At 38.6% G+C, this 14,409-nt stretch overlaps 1 long non-coding RNA gene across 1 annotated transcript in view; it reads left to right on the top strand.

The window, feature by feature from the left end:
• The window catches only part of LOC116664932, a 125,299-nt gene that overhangs the window by 51,627 nt on the left and 59,263 nt on the right, over positions 1–14,409 (top strand). The window contains exon 2 of the long non-coding RNA XR_004321480.1: positions 3,562–3,627. This is a non-coding gene — a long non-coding RNA (uncharacterized LOC116664932). The remainder of the gene's footprint in view (positions 1–3,561; positions 3,628–14,409) is intronic.

Below are 14,409 nucleotides of genomic sequence, written 5' to 3'. Positions count from 1 at the left end.
GACCCTCATATGGATGATTAACTCATAAAGATTGCCTTTAAATTTTTTTAAATTAAAAAAGTTGAGATAGGCATGTGGCAATCTTTGTGTTAGAGCAGCACCTACTCTATTGTTTTAGTGTCCTGTTGGTCAAGTGAGAGTTTATGTCTATCAAAAATGACTATAAGGTTCATTTTAGACTGACATTTTTTCTTATATGACATTCCATCATCAGAGTCACTGGCCAGAAAAAAACTGTAGATACTTAAAAACTGTAGAAAACTGTAAATCCTCAAAAACTGTAGATACTTAAAAAGAGCCTTCAAGTCATCTGGAAGCCACTTTTTGACAATGTGTTCACCTTTCTTGTCAGCTCCTTCTCAGTCCCTTTAGCTCGTTGGCTTTCTCTTCTTTGATTGTGGTTGGGTTCTGCACAGCTTTTTTAGTGTGCTGTCCAAAACAGGATACTTTCCTCCCTCTGACTAATGGGGAGGAGAGAAGAAGAATTATGTTTCAGCCTTGCCTACTCTACTTCTATTGATTTGTGCTGGTATCATATTGACTTTCATCACAATAGCACTGAATTGGTGATTCATATTCAGCTTCTAGCCATCCCCTAGGTCTCTTTCTGTTTTATCTGTTCTTACTTGCTTTTCCCTATCATGTCTTTGTGGTGCCTGATAATTTTTCCAGGGTATATTACTCTGTTCTTGCCCTATTAAATATTTTTCAGCTGTTCCTAATAGTCAAGTGTTATTTCTTCTAACAGCAAAATATGGGCATGCTATATAAGACACATTTATCTCTTTAAGTTGTTAGCATACTGATCTGAACACATAGCTAATTTTGCATAGCTTTTTTTTTCAGACCCACATAATGTCTGATTCCCCCGTATGAAAATTTACCTTTCATAGTATATTATTTATTTGTAGTGATAGTATAGTAGATGCTGAATAAATATTTATTGATAGTTAATGACCACAGACTATGGTTATACAGAAACCATTCCAAGAGCTTGCAGGAAACACTGATTTTTAAGAAAGCATGCTTTGGTCTTTCTTTCCTGTTTACATTTAAACAATACGATGAAAAACTACAAGACAGAGGGCTTCTGCTGTTCTCAGTGAATAACTGAGATGGTGTTTGGTAGCACACTCGCAAGGTTTGTGGAAATTAACTTCACACCAGGAACTCTGTATTGAAATAGATTGTTTAAGAATAATTCTTCTCTTTGAGAAGGGTGAGGGATTAATCTGCAGAAATGTTCATGCTAGAGCTGTGCATGTGTTGAAATTTGTCAGGGGGAAGATAAATGGGCCCTCCTTGAAAAGTAAATCGCATCACGGCTAATCCCCTGGGAAAGCTGGAGAATTGTTATGGTAGCAAAAGCAACCTCGAAAAAGGAGGCACCATCATTGTTTACTTAGGAAGGAGGAAGATGAGGAGAAGACATGGTTGTAAAATGAGATGAAAAAGTACTTGACTTTAAAAATATATTTATTCAAATACTTACACGGGATGTAATTATATTTTGATTCTTCGGGGACTCATTTGTATGCTTTAAATTGAGAGTTGTATTTAGGGACGATATTAAAAACATTCAGCGGCAGTGTATATAGGCACTGACCAATCAGAATGGATACTGGGGGAGGTACCTGATCCTGGTCTTGGTGACCCTACCCAAGTGCCAGCTGTTAACCCTTTAGTTGCTGACGCAGAAGAAAGTGGGGGAAGGTTGGAAGACCACTTAGGAGGCTCAGAGCAGTGCCTATTCCTAACGTATATGGTAGATATTGATATTTTAGGAAACAGTATGGCTCTCCTAGTATGTACCATCTGAATATCAGCCCTTGTTATAATAGAAAATTCTCTAGTAATTTTACTGAAAAAAGAATGTTAATTTTCTCAAAGAGATGGTATATATTAAAGGAAAATTCATGAAATGTCCATGAAATCTGAATATCAGATAAACAGCAAATAAATATTTTAAGGTTAGTATATCCTAAGCTTATTTATTTGGGACAAGCATTAATAATAATATAATAATTAATAATAAAATGCTAATAATATAATGATTAATAATAAAACATTATTTATTACTTATCAGATATTCAGATTAACTAAGAGCCCTGGCAATAAATTTAGCAGGAATTTAAAGAATACATTTAGCAGGAAATATATCGGTATCCTATTGAACGTGTTAAAAGAAAGAGAGTGGAAAGGAGCCCAGCACACACTTGAGATCACCTGAGTACACTTGACAAAGCTGCTCTGGGATTCCAATGATACAGCAAGAAATGTTCAATGCAGAATTATAGAATATGGATACAAAAGTTGCACATAATAAAATTCTTTTGAAATTACACTAAGAGGAGATATAGTGGCACTTGCATTTAAAAGAGTTGTCTTTCCCAACGAGGAAAAGCTAATTTAGTCATCATTGAATAGTATTAACCAATGCCTGTCTGCATGGGACGCTCTGCAAAGGGTTTTACACAGTGAGAAAACCCACATGGCGGATAGCCTTCGTCAGCCTATAACCTAGACATCTATCTACACTGAGACGCAGTCATAAGGGAGATAACTGAAGAAATGTTGATCACAAATCCAGAACCTTCCTCATTCACTTAATGGGGAGGAGAAAAGTTAGTCTAATTTAGAGGAAAGGGTTTTGATAACCATTTAAAGATGCAGTTTTATTACAGCCAAACCTTAGTATATACATCTAGCGTACATGGTAGATTCAGAAATACATGCTGTTGAGCAGAGTTTCTCAGCCTTGGCACTACTGGCATTTTGTACTAGATAACTCTTTGTTGTGAGGAGCTGTCCTGTGCATTGTGGGAAGTTTAACAGCATCCCTGGCCTCTACCCACTAGATTCCAGTTACATGCCCTGTCCCAGCCCTGCCAATCAAAACCATCCCTTGACATTATCAAATGTACCCTTGGGGACAAAGTTGCCTTGAGCTGAGAACTACCGCTCTAGGTAACTACAGAAGGGCGATCCCCAGCCATGAGGGTGGGGGGTTGAGGTAGGATTGGGAAGAGGGCTCTTCACTCACAAACATGTCCATGAAGGAGTTAGTTTTAAACATCTGCAACACCCAGAAAGCCCTCATATTCAGTCTCTACCTCACATATTTAAAATACCGAGACCTGGCCCCACCCCAGAGATTTTAGTTTTATTGTTCTGGAGAAGGCCTGGACAACCTTACATTTTAAGAATGCCCCAGATGATTCTAGGTTGAGAATTACTCTCTGGACTGGTGGTCCTTAAACCTAAGTGGGCAGCAGAATCACCTGGAAGGCTTATGAATCCAGATTGTTGGGCCTCAGTATTCCTGATTCAGTACTTCAGGGTAGGGCCTGAGAACCTGCATTTCACACAAGTTCCCAGATGCTGCTGATGTTGCTGGTCCTCAGATCACACTTCGAGAACTGCTAGTTTAGAGACAGACTCCTGGTCTCTCTCCACTTCGGCGCACGGACCAGGGCACATGGATTGATGAGTTGTAGAGGAGGAGTAGGCCCATGGGATTCCATCCCTGCTGAGTCCTTTTCTGAATTTTCCCTTTTGCAGGCTGAATAAATGCAGCTGTTCTCTGCAGTGCAGTAAAGAGGTCAGCCCTGATACCAGGACCTGGTGGTGAGTCTAGCCAAATTCTAGATTGCAATTTGGAATCCAGCTGTGCTTGGTCAGTCATGAAGCTGACAATGTGCTCTTCCTCTGCCGGATTGCCTTATCTATCTCTCAGTTGGTTCTGACCGTGGATGGGGAAGAGGGTAATTCATCAGACCCCTTACCTAACCAAGCATGTCCTAATTCAACCCCTTGGACTTCTGTCTTGTTCTCCAGCACTAGAGAAGAGAGAAGAAGGTAGGACCAGAGGGCAAACATGTAATCCCTACCTGAGTTCCTCACAGAACTCTTGATAAAATGTGTAATTGTTGGAAACACCACAAAAGTATGACAAATGTTGGGAAGCATAAATCTTAGGCTTTGGGATTGTGGCAATGTTAAGTTTGTAAATGTTCATTAAGATAGAAAATGAAAACAAAGAAGTCCCAAGAATTTCCTAGAATGACCGACCATTGTCAAGGTTGCATTTGCTGTACCCATCCCTTTGTTACTCTCTCCACAAACAAACCAGGTCTGCAAACCTCACTCTCTTAGTTACAGCAGGTAGGATCCTGGCACATACTCATGTTTCTAACTCCAAGTCTTGGTAATCTGCCTTATGTTTTGTTTCCCCGCTATCGTGTGCCTGGAGATACTATAATTCCAATTAATCAGGTTAAAAGTTGGCCTAGAAGAGGGTCATGGGAACCCACTGATATTTGCTCACAGAACACTGCAGCAGTAGTCTTTAAGGGAATTGCCTGCTAAAGTTCTAAACATATTAGAGCCACACATAAATATTCATATATTCACTGATGATGGATTGCATGAATAGAATAATGGACAAAGGTGGTTAGGAGAGCTAGTCTATTAGAAAAAATTAAAATACAACCCTACTGTCCTACATGTAGAACTTGAAAATTGCTGTGCCAAGGGTATTTCTCATCTTCAGCCTTGTCACTCTATGCAAATTCTGGAAGACCCAAGGGGAATGCTAACCCTGTCTCTCTACAAGGGACACTAATTCAGTATAAGTTCTTCCTCCATGAAAGATTCCCCCTATGAAGTACAAGACAAAAACAGTAGGTCTTAAAAAATAGCAGAATATCTGGTAAAGCATTTTGTGTTTGGACATCAGCTCCAAAGAAGTGAACTTTCTGAGTTGTACTTTTCTATAGTTTGAGTGATGCACACAATCATATATAAGTAGAGAATAATCATGGTCAGTCCTAGATTTCTGTGGATATGTTTTTTTTCTTTTGCATATATTAAATCCCACCTCAGTTTAATTTCTAGACATTCCTCTGGACTTCTAAAAATGGTCAAATAAACCTATCAGAAGGAAATTCATGGAATGACTCAGCCCAAATTCTACCTCCAGACACGATCTTTTCCCCAGGTTTCAGGAGAAATGGATATTCAACCTGACCCTGAAGTTCTGCCAGAACTGGGTCTGCCCTTGTTACCTGCTTGCAGTACCTAATCACCCTTGTTGTCCACTCTCTTTCTTCCTGGCTAGCCTGTGCATGTAAACCTGTCTTCTCTGCCATGTGCCATTTAACTGCTCAACACCTCCCTCTGCGTACTCCTTCCCCTTCTATGTCTGATTGGCAAGTCCGCCTGTTGTTCGTTTCCTGAAATATGTAATCTAACATCTTTCATGGATGACTGTAGTAGTCCAAGTTCACCTGAGACACAGAACCAATAGAAGAGAGAGAGAGAGAAAAAAAAAAGAAAGAGAGAAAGAGATTTACTGTAAGACTTTGGCTCACACAATTATGGAGGCTGAGAAGTACCAAGATCTGCAGTCTGTAAACTAGAGACCCAGCAGAGCCAGTGGTATAATTCCAGTCCAAGTCAGAGCCTAAAGGTAGAAGAAGACTAATGTCCTAATTCAAAGACAGTCAAGCAGAGAGAAAAAATTCTTCCTTACTCAGCCTTTCATTTTATTCAGACCTGCAATAGACTGGATACAGCCCCCTCACACCAGGGAGGACAGTCTACTTAGTCTGTGGATTCAAGTGTAAATCTCATCTGGAAACACCATCATAGACGCACCCAGAAATAAAGTTTAACCAAATATCTGGATACCCCATAACCTAGTCAAGTTGACATATAAAATTAACCATCACAACGACACATTCCAACCCTTACACCAGCATAGTCTTCCCTCAGTTATCTCTACGATCTTAAAAGGTGGAGACCAACACTTGCCACAGCATGTGATGACAGCTGGACCCAGCTCAGAGGCAGGAAGGATTGTTTCCCAGCCTTGAAAAGGCAAATCCCTGTTAATACAAGCTGCCACCAAAGTGTGCTGAAGTCGGGAACCCAGAGAGGGAAATGGTCCTCGCTCCTTGCTCCTGCCAGCCACAGAGAGAGCCTACTGATCTGCTTTTACTCCCCTGCAAGCCTGAGGGTTCCCCTTTCATTCTATATGGCCCCAAGAGACCTGCAAGTTTCAGATCTGGACCTAAGACCTGATCTGGGCACTACTGATGATAATGGTGCTGGTACTGCAGCTACTCTCTATTGAATACCTTAGTGCCAGACATTTTACACGATTATCTCACTTAGTGCCCCTGTCATCCTGCATGATTGGTATTTATTACCTTGCTTTCATAGATGAGAAAAGTGGCTCTCAGACAGGTAAATAACTTACTTCAGGCAAGTAAAAATTCTCTAATTCATACCCAGCCCAAACTCCAAAGCCTGTGCTCTTTTCACAGCAACCCGACTTGGCTAAGCAGGAGGACACCCATTGGGTATCCTAAGTTTAGCCAGTCCTTTCAAAGGATTCTGGACCAAATGAACTATGACAGTGGATCATATTCAGACCTGGGAGCTTCTTTAGCCCAGGATTTTAATTGGAGAGTCGGTTTCTAGGAATAAAAACGGCTAATTGATCTTGGCATCCTCCACAACATCTGCCAAAGACACCTTACACGTAATCAAAAAATATTGATTGATTGATTGATTGATTGATTGATTGATTGTTGGGGTGTATGGAGCAGGTCCATTGTAACAATACTCACTCTTCTGATTCTGTTTGTGGATCAAATTAAACAAGACATTCTGACATTTCACCTTTGTGGGCACTTAGCATGATACTTACATTCCCGCCCTGGCACTGTCAACCTCAGGCCAGCTCCTTAACTCTCTAAATTTTGCTTTCCTCCTTTTTAAAGGAAAAGATGGAACTGAATGTGCCCCTTTCCTCACAAATGCTCCCTAGTTAGATGACACAGTGAGACTTTAGCAGTTGATATGAGGGCCCCTAAGTTACATGGTGACCATGGGGAAGAAGACGGAAGCTAGCGTCTCCAGCCTCTCACCCCTGATGGGGGCTCCGGTCACCTATAAAATTGGGTTACGACTAGTCATGGACCATTGACTTTCTGGCAGCTGAAGATTGAAAGAGGAAGTTGTGAGGCTGCAGATCAGCTTAAGTTGGTGCTCCAACGGGCTCAGCAAGTGGGGCAGTGTTCTGTGCACAGAATGCAGGTGCTGCCGCCCCAGGTCCCACAAGGCCTCTGGTTACTGGCTAAGGCAGCTTCTTGGAAAAGGGCCTCCACAGAGCCCTGCAGGTCCAACCTGGGGCTATTTCCAAGCAGTAAGCAGTGTGCTCATTGGGCAGGAGCACCGGCCAACAGACCTGTATTTGCATTCTGACTCCCCTGCTTACTAACAGTGAAGTGGGGGCCTAAGTTTTTTCATTGGAATAATGGGAATAATAATAAAAGTTATAAATAATAATTTATCCTGCTTAGAGTTATTCTGAGGCTAGAATGAGATAATAAATAGTAGGTACTTAGCACAATTCTTGGCTCACAGTAAGCGTATGATAGTGGTTAGCTATTACTCCTAAGTGACCTGGGGTAGTTAGGGTTTATGCCTCTAGCAGATACGGAGGTCAGACTGACTGAGGACGCAGGTCATTGAGCCTTCCCTGTTTCTTCAGCCCTTTTGTGCATGTGACTTTTTGAAAATTGCTACTGAGTTTGAGAAGGGAGAGGTGTCCTGTAGGATTTGAGTTTAGAATCTCAATATTGGAATTACTTTTTCCTTCCTTTACCCATTCTTTTTTTTTTTTTTTAACATTTTTTATTGATTTATAATCATTTTATAATGTTGTGTCAAATTCCAGTGTTCAGCACAATTTTTCAGTCATTCATGGACATATACACACTCATTGTCACATTTTTTTCTCTGTGAGTTATCATAACATTTTGTGTATATTTCCCTGTGCTATACAGTGTAATCTTGTTTATCTATTCTACAATTTTGAAATCCCAGTCTATCCCTTCCCACCCTCCTTTACCCATTCTTAATGCAATCAGTAAACTTTCTAATATACCAACTTTGTACTAACTGCTATGCTGGACATGGGGGATCAAAAATGAAGATACTAACTATGCTGTCAAAGACATTATCTTTAATTTTTCCATTATCAGGCACAATGGGTTATTTAATTAGTGAGGTTTTTTTTAATCACTTTTAAAAAATTGAAGTACAGTTGATTTACAATGTTGTGTTAGTTTCTGCTGTGCAGCATAGTGATTCAGTTACACATATATGTGTACATATATCTATTCTTTTTCAATTTCTTATTCTATTATAGGTTATTACAAGATACTGAATATAGTTCCCTGTGTTACAGAGAAGGTCCTTGTTGTTCATCTGTTTACATAGTAGTGTATCGCTGTTAATCCCTAACTCCTAGTTATCTCTCCCCCCTGCTTCCCACTTTGGTGACCATAAATTTATTTTCTATATCTGTGAGCCTATTTCTGCTTTGTAAATAAGTTCATTTGTTTAGTATTTTAGATTCAACATAACAAGTGATGTCATGTGATACTTGTCTTTGTCTGACTTACTTCAATTAGTATAATAATCTCTAGGTCCAGCCACATTGCTGCAAATGGCATTATTCTTTTTATGGCTGAGTAATAGTCTATTTTATATATATTTTATATATATATATCCCACATCTTCTTTATCCATTCATCTGTTGATGGACATTTAGGTTGCTTTGCTGTCTTGGCTCTTGTAAATAGTGCTGCTATGAACATTAGGGTGCATGTATTTTTTTGAAATAGAGTTTTCTTCTTTTCCAGATATATGCCCAGGAGTGGATTGCTGGATCATATGATAACTCTGTTTTTAGTTTTTTAAATCACCTCCATACTGTTTTCCATAGTGGCTGCACAAATTTACATTTCCATCAACAGTGTAGGAGGGTTTCCTTTTCTCTACACCCTCTCCAGCATTTATTATTTGTGGACATTTTGATGATGGCCATTCTGACTGGTGTGAGTTGATACCTCATTGTAGTTTTGATTTGCCTTTCTCTAATAATTAGTGATAATTAGTCTTACTGGCTATCTATGTGTCTTCTTTGGAGAAATGCCTATTTGGGTCTTCTGCCCATATTTGGTTGGGTTGCCAAACAAATTTTTTACATGACTTAAGCTTTCACATCTTACTTTTCTGTAAGATTCAAGTTCAGTATCTACATCCATACAAATGCAGCTATACAAGCTGATATAGTGTAAAACGTCAGGGATACAAGGACGTAGGTTTTGGGGTAAATGAATATTCTAACAACAGCTGTAATATGTACAGACAGTTACAGATTGTGAAAAGTGTCTTCTGCCCTTAGGATTAACTGGTTTAAAAATCATTTTGATTAACTATGTCATATAACAAAAATTTTCCACAACACTGCAAAAATAAAAAGTTACTTTGAGGTGGAAATATTTATCACAACATGTTTTTTGATAGAGATAATGGGCTTTATTTTTAAACACATTCTGCTATTTGCTCATATATTTTTCTTTGAGCCCTTAGAAGAAAGTTACTCTACAAATTCAAGTTATTTTTATTGACTCCCGTGTTACAGTGGAGCTAGATGAATAGAGTTTAAAGTCAAGTGTTGCTAGATATTTCCAGGCCACTTGGCACCTCAAACAGGTAAGCACTTTTTCTCAAAGAAAAGTGTGCGATGTATTGATCTTACTCTGCTTCAGCACTTGGCAACTATATGAAATTTTTAGCATCTCTTTAGAATTCCAGCTTTTTCAGGGCCAATTTCTATTCAAGGTATTTATCGCTATTCTCTTATGACATCTATCATTCCAAGCATTTGAACATCCATATTAACTCTTACATTTGCCTTTGCCATGCATTTTTTTCCATTTGCTTGTCCAAGCTCATTCTTCAGACTGTAAATTTCTTACAGTCAGTGATTGTGTGTGTGTGTGATTCTTTAATATTACTGGGCTTTGTCCACAGGGCAGGTTCAACTCCTGTTGGTATGGGGAAAAGAAAGCCCAGAACCAACCCTAAGGCTTCCTCTGCCAAGGAAGAAGGGTCTTTCCTTCTCTTTTTCCTTGTCTCACACTGATGCAAAAATTCTAGATGTCCATTCCCATGGATCCATGAAATGCTTACTTCTTGTTTTACCCTCTCTTGTCCCCTGAAGAGTATGTATTCTTCCTCATTTTCATCCCTTATCACAGAAGTAGAGCAATGCTTGACTCTGCGGAGTCACATCCAGCCCACCATAACTAGTCACCTTAGCTCACTGGCATATGTGCACAGGACACTGAGGAGAGGAGAGAAGTTGGAAGGATATTCTACCTAATATCCTAAATTTTCATGTATTACCTCCCAAGGAAATAGACTCTGAGACAACACAAAGTTCCAATCTAGATATGCCATTTACTCACTGGTGACCCTGAGCTAGTTGCTTAATATCTTGGAGCTTTAGTTTCCTAATCTGTAAAATGGGAATAGTCATACTCCCTGCTTGCCTTGTGGGTGTATTCATACAAATGTAAGATAGAACTATTTGGGGGCCAGTTACAGTGATCATGTACCAGCCTTTAAGATGGTCAACATATTTTTGTGTGTTCAGACCATTCTCCCTGTTGACTCCCTCACACTTCAGCCCAGGGTGGGCAACCTGGCTCCTTGTCAAGGCTTCTGGGACTATGATGCGGCTGATTCCTCCTGGGAGAAAAAGGGCTGTGGTGGATTGTAAAGACATCCACTTGAACAGAAAAACGCATGCTCATCAAGTCTGCACTGCATGAAATGACTTGGTAGGATATATTGAAAGGAATCAATATTGTATCATGACGTTTTACCCAATTTAGGAAATAGTTCCTAGGGAGTGTCTCTGTAGCATGTTCCTGAGGGGCGTCTATGTTGTGGAGCTTCCTTTGAGGAAAGACCCTGAATGTGGCAATTGTTTGATTGAACCACCTGAAATTACAATATCCAACCATTTTTGACCCACAAAATGACAATTATGTGAAATTCAACCTGATACCTCTTCTTACACTACCACGTTCTGCTGGGGATTATGGAGTCGTAGCCTGGTCCCAGGGATCTTTAGTCATGATGAGAATAAACTTCTGCTGAAGGGAACTTCTAGCTGTTATCAAAAAACTATTTTCTTCAAATTTTGCAAAACTGCCATATGTCTTTCTTTAATTTAAAAACAAAGACATGAAAAGTAGCTGCCATGCGTCTGGTAGAAACCTGTTTATGCCTGGAATTAGTAAATACCAAGGCGCCTCTTTACACTGACTGGCAAAAGCTGCAAAGGTAAAATACGTCAACAAAAAAGAACTCCATGGCTAGGCGGGTGCATACTCCAAAAAGTATTAATTTGCATAATACATAGTTCAATATTCAGGAGATTATAAAATAGCAATTACTGCTGTGTTGCTATATTAGGGCTTGCTAACAAAAAAGACATTTAAAATGCAATAGTTTGCTTTCACAAAGAAGTTCTCCTAAAATCTTTATTCTGAAACAAGATTTTATTTATTTTTAAAGAGTTTTAAAATCCTTTGCACAGTTCTTTGGAAGAGAAGCAGGGATATTCTAGCTAAAAACAAAATGAAACAAAAATAGTGATAAACAATTTAAGGCTAAAACAAAACAGCCGTTAATTTTCTTTTATCTGTTAAAAAAAAAAAAAGTACCTGCTGGGGAGAGTCCTTTTCCCCATGTGAGAAGAGTATACAGAGACCAGTGGGGAAGTGTGGAGTCAGAACGTTCAGTAGTAGGCGGTACAGTCAGGCAGGGGGTAGAAATAGAAGTCATTACATATGAAAAAATCCACAGCCTACTTATGCTAATAGGAAGATCGACTCCTTCTAAAACACCATCTGTTTTTCAAAATGACTCAAGTGTTCCAGGTATTGTATATCCAAGCACAGTTTCTACTTGCTTGACATACTGTAAGCACTTAATATTGGAAAATAAATAATAGCTCTTTTAGTTGGTGTATTTTTCAATAAATGTCATAGTTTTAATGCCCTTATGTAGAACTTAATTTTTCAATAACCTTGGGTTTAGAGATGTATATGTATATATTACAGTAAGCCATTTGATTAAATGTTTAGCTACACATATAAAACTTTTTATAAATCTATTTCCTGCTATGAAGAGAATGTTGTGACATCAAGGAAAGGTTTATCTGAGGAGACCCTTATTTAAAGGAACATTCTGGAGTTGGGGTAAGCTTCATTTGTTAGGCTAGTGGTTAGCCCAGTAAGTAAAAAGGAGAAGACCAAGAAAATAATATTAATTGAATAACAGTTGGGTGCTGGGAACTGTGCTGAACAGTGGAAGGCTCGACTACACGGTGTTAGGATCACGTTACACCCCAAAGTTAGACACATCGTCACAATATTCCCAATAGCTCCAGGGTTTAAAAACTCTCAGGGTGCCAAACAGAGGGAAAATTTATCTTTTGGTGTGTAGAAACCTCCTCTAAGTTAAGGCACCATAATTATCCCCCGTCTCATTAGGAGATGCATTTCTAATAAAAATTTACTTTTTATATTTAATAATCTTTAGCAAATATTTTTGAAATATATTGTTTTGTTAAATTGTGTGCTACTAATACTTAGAAAAATCCCTCCATGCAGAGGAATTTTTTTTAATACTTAAGATCTCATGATAACAAGATACTTCTTAAGTTAAAAAATCCAACTTAAAGACTTTTTTTTTGCTGCAGAGAAGTATGATAACATAAACAAAAAGGACTTTCAAATATTAAACACTTAATATAGTAAGATAAAATTGTACGAGAAAAGAGAAATGGAAACACAATTTCAATGGGAAAAAAGAATCATGTAAAATTTGCAGCTATTTAAGAATACTTGGTTGAATCTATTTTTCAATGGATGATGGTAGGTGTAAAATCACTATGGCATTTATGTCCCATTGAATTCATTGAAAAGAGTGATTTAAAGTTGTATTTTAAAGTGTCAATATTACATCCTTTACAACTATTTTCACTTATGATTAATTTAAGATGTCAACTTGAAATGTATGAGGATACATAGTTTTTCAAATTAATGGGCATTTTCTCCCACCCCCTTATATGTGTTGCCTCAAAGAAGATGCCCCTTGAAGGCTGAGATTTTAAAGAAGTTTAGACTTCAGTTTATCTTCTTTTGACTATTAAAAAAAACCACCCTTCAATTTTTGGTACATTGCAAGGTAGAATATAGATAAATACGATTTCTCACTCATTTCTACCACCAATCTCTGTCCTTATTCTGCATTTGCTTGTTGCCTTCCGATAGCACGTGAAGTCAAAGACAGTGTCTAGTTCAGTGGTGGCGTTTTTGGAGTGTTTAATAACTGTATTTGAAAGTTTGGCTCAAATAGTCATCTCTTTATGGCCTGAAAAAAAAAAAACTTTTTTTTCTAATGATAACTTACCTGCTTGGAAGTTCAGCTCATGTGATTAAATGTTTTTTTCAGATGTAGATGAGTGACATTCTAGTCTTGTGCATTGTGCAAACTGAGTCTGTCCTATTCTTCTGCAACCATGCATGCTGGCTTTGTCTTGGTGACTAGGTGTCTCCTTTTCTTTACTAGGATGAGCATTTTCTCCATTGCCACATGTGGGGAAAAAAAAATCAGAGAAGTCAGTGCCTTTATTACAGCTTGTCTGTCCTTCCAGGTGCTCTTAAAATCTTAGCCACTGTTAGCTGAATCGTCTTTAAGTGATCACCTTTACTCTATATTAGAAGATAACTAACATTTGGTCTTTGTGTCCCATTGAAGTCGTGGTACTTCCAAATCTTCATTCTATATCCTGTTTGCTAATATTTCACATTTTGCCCTTTAACATTACTGTAACTACTAAACTGATACAAGCTAAATATAAATGCAAAGTTGTCAAATCCATAAATATTGTCGCTAGGTCTGATCTAATGTAGTCAGAATTGCAATTCTGCTTTATTGTAAAAGGAAGTCTCAGATGCCATCATAAAAACATTTTTTTTAATCATAAAAATCTTTTGAGCTCCTCGAATCATCAGATTATCAAGCATCAATATTATCCAGTGGAATAAACTTTATTCATTACATTAGTGACTTTAGCACATTTGTCTAATTCAGAAACTCCTGGGTTATGAATATGAAGAGGATTTAGTGACATAACACTGAAGGACATGAAATACGAAAAGGCCATCAGATATCAAAGACAAGTTTTCAGTTAGCCCTGCTAACATCTACTCTTCTCTTTCTTTGCACCACAACGTACTGCGTGAATAGGCGACAGCAGTGGACTGAGCAGGGCTGAAAGCAGCACTAAAGCGCTGGGATGCACTGGTCGCCTGTACTAGATGTTAAAATACTAAACTGATTTTGCACCAGTTGATAAACAACCACTGGCCCAACTCCATGTGCTCCTGTCTCACCTCTTTTCCTGAGCTGCCCTGGCTTCAGTTTGGATCCCTAGACCCACGCAGGATCTGAGAATTAACCTGGTAG

This window comes from Camelus ferus, chromosome 7, assembly GCF_009834535.1.
Source record: "Camelus ferus isolate YT-003-E chromosome 7, BCGSAC_Cfer_1.0, whole genome shotgun sequence".
Lineage (NCBI taxonomy): Eukaryota > Metazoa > Chordata > Mammalia > Artiodactyla > Camelidae > Camelus > Camelus ferus.
The sequence above is the reverse complement of the archived record's forward strand: the minus strand, read 5'-3'. Positions and strand labels throughout refer to the sequence as shown.